Source organism: Leguminivora glycinivorella, chromosome 8 (genome assembly GCF_023078275.1).
Source record: "Leguminivora glycinivorella isolate SPB_JAAS2020 chromosome 8, LegGlyc_1.1, whole genome shotgun sequence".
In the NCBI taxonomy this organism is placed as follows: Eukaryota; Metazoa; Arthropoda; class Insecta; order Lepidoptera; family Tortricidae; genus Leguminivora; species Leguminivora glycinivorella.
The window spans coordinates 25618427-25621149 of record NC_062978.1 but is presented as its reverse complement, the minus strand read 5'-3'; positions in this window follow the sequence as shown (position 1 = coordinate 25621149).

The window sequence follows — 2723 nt, the reverse complement described above, 5'->3', positions numbered from 1 at the left end:
CTGTCAACCATTTTGAACAATCCTGCTCCATTTCAAGTGTGTGATGATATTCATAGAATTTTACTATAATTTCACTAGATTTTTACGTAGTTGTCACATATGATACAGTAAAATCCTCAAAATTGCAAAATGTTTTCAAAAACCCTATTTTAGGATTTGTACTTTCGAAGAAACTTGCAAATTACCTTATAACTTTTTCAATTAATTCTGTGTAAAATGGAGCGTACTGGAAACGAAACGTTCTACTATCCCAAAAAATACGCTGCAATGCGCTATTCACCTCAGGCCCCGTAGCCGAATGGCATTTCTCCGACGCCAAACGAAAGCGATACGCCGCTGGCTCTGTCGCGCCAATACGCAAGCGCGATAGAGATAGATATCTACTAGCGCTTCGTTTCGTGAGCGTTTCGTGAGCGATTGTGCCATTTGGCTAGCCACCCAGATGACGTTATCGTACGTTTATTAATCATCCTCAAACGTGTCTAATACAGATAACGAAATTTATGCAAACTGTAGGGGACGCAGTAACTTACAATACCTTTTCATTTTTGGCGGCCTCTGTGCCAAGATCATACGTACGAAGTTACAATTTTTGACGTGATAACGTCTAATAACTCGTTACTACGGGCTGCATGCACGAAAAAGATGACGTCATTATCCCGTTCCTCAAGGCCACCAAGCAAGAGCAAGTGGTTTGTGTATGGACGGTTGGGGTATAAGCAAAAGGGGCCCGATTTTAGGACTTAAAAAATTTTTGTTAAAAACTTTCATTTATTATTTTTGAGTGTGTGTAATTTAAAAACATGAAAGATTGCATTAAAATAGGCATCTTTTATAAAATGAAGTTGCTTGAAAAACCTACTTATTTAGGAGTTAGAGCAGTACGAAGTTGCGAATTTTCCCGTAGTATTTACTAAGGCGCCAGAGACTTAGAAAATTTACGATGATTTTTTTTTACCAATATAACCTATGTTAATAGTGATAAATCATATAGAACACGTTTAAATAAGGATGTTTTGTTATATAAACTTTTTCTTTTCCATTAATATTTACTGAGATATTAGGGTTCTAAGATTAGTAAATGGCACTAGCACTTTAATAAAATTAACGCGTGTCTCGCAAACGGTCTAGGATACAAAATGACGACTTTTATATAGGTATAGGTTAGGTTCGTTAGGTATCTTCAAACAGCCGAAGGCCAAACTGCACAGAATAGGAGCCCCGCGTAAGCGGGAGCGGGGCTCCGTTGATATCGCTTTCTGTCTCTGGCGCCATCTGGCGTCTGGCGTCTGTGGTGGCTGGATGCTACGGGAAAATTTTGCAACTTTGCACCACTCTAACTCCTAAATTAGTAGGTTTTTAAAAAAAACTTTAATTATAAAAGATGCTTATTTTAATGCATTCTTTCAAATAAGAACAAAAAAACGTGAAAAAAAGTCCCAGAATCGGGCCCCTTTTGCTATACTCTGACCGCCCCTGTCTATACTACTGTAATGTTTGACGTTATCACCAAAGAGCATTGAATCACTACGTTTTAAGAGTCGGCACTCTCGAACAACCCTCGAACCGATTTATGCAGGCGTTTTTTCGACGGTCGTGAGGTCATGTCACTGCTACCAACACAAAGAAAAAATCGCTAGGGCTCGACCAACCCAGTCCCTAATATTTATCGATATCGATAAATTTGCGATATTTTGCAGTATGGCGACTTAACAGTAAATTTATAGTATTTATACATATTATATTATTATTATTATATTATTTGATACACTAGCAGCTGATAGCTGATGCGTGTATATCACTGCACTTGTTGTTCTATAGTTAATGTTTATATTTTAGTTTTAAATGTTTATCAAGTCTGTTTTTGAAACTGTTCACTGAGGGAGCACTTATCACTGTTTCTGGTAGTTTATTCCACTCGCGTACGACACGGTTTGATAGGAAGTGCTTCCTAGGATTGCTTGTGCTGGGAACGCGAGTAATTTTCAAGCTGTGGCCTCTAAGACGGTGATTCTTACTCATAACAAACAGGTCCTTAAGTTCAGGTAAGTCATAATAGTCATGTATGATCTTGAATGTTTCGATGAGGTCACCACGCTGTCTCCTTTGCTCCAGGCTTGTCAAACCAAGGCTGGCAAGCCTTTGGTTGTAGGGCTTATTACGTAATCCATAAACCATCTTGGTTGACCTGCGTTGCACCTTTTCAAGTAAAGTAATATCCTTCTGAAAGTATGGGCTCCAAATTTGGTAAGCATATTCAAGAAGAGGCCTTATGTATGTCTTATAAAGTTTTATAAACAATGAGTTATCAATTGTCTTAAATGATTTCCGTATTAGGTATACTAGTGAGTTGGCTCTTTTTGTTATTTCGAGAATGTGCTTATCCCATTTCAGGCTGCTTGTTATAGTGACTCCGAGGTCTTTTTGCGAGTTTACAGCGTCTAGTACCTGTGTACCCATGGTGTACGGTAGTTTAGGATTTGTGGGCCCAATATGAAGAACAGTACATTTATTTGAATTAAGTGACATGAGCCAGTCATGTGTCCACCCTGTGATACGATCTAAGTCTGCCTGTATAATATTGTGCGAGATCAGGGGTTTCCCATTATTTTCGTGTCATCCGCAAAAAGTGACAGTTTAGATTTGACAACAGACTTCAGATCAGTGACAAAAATACCAAAAAGGATTGGACCTAGGACCGATCCTTGTGGGACACCACTAAG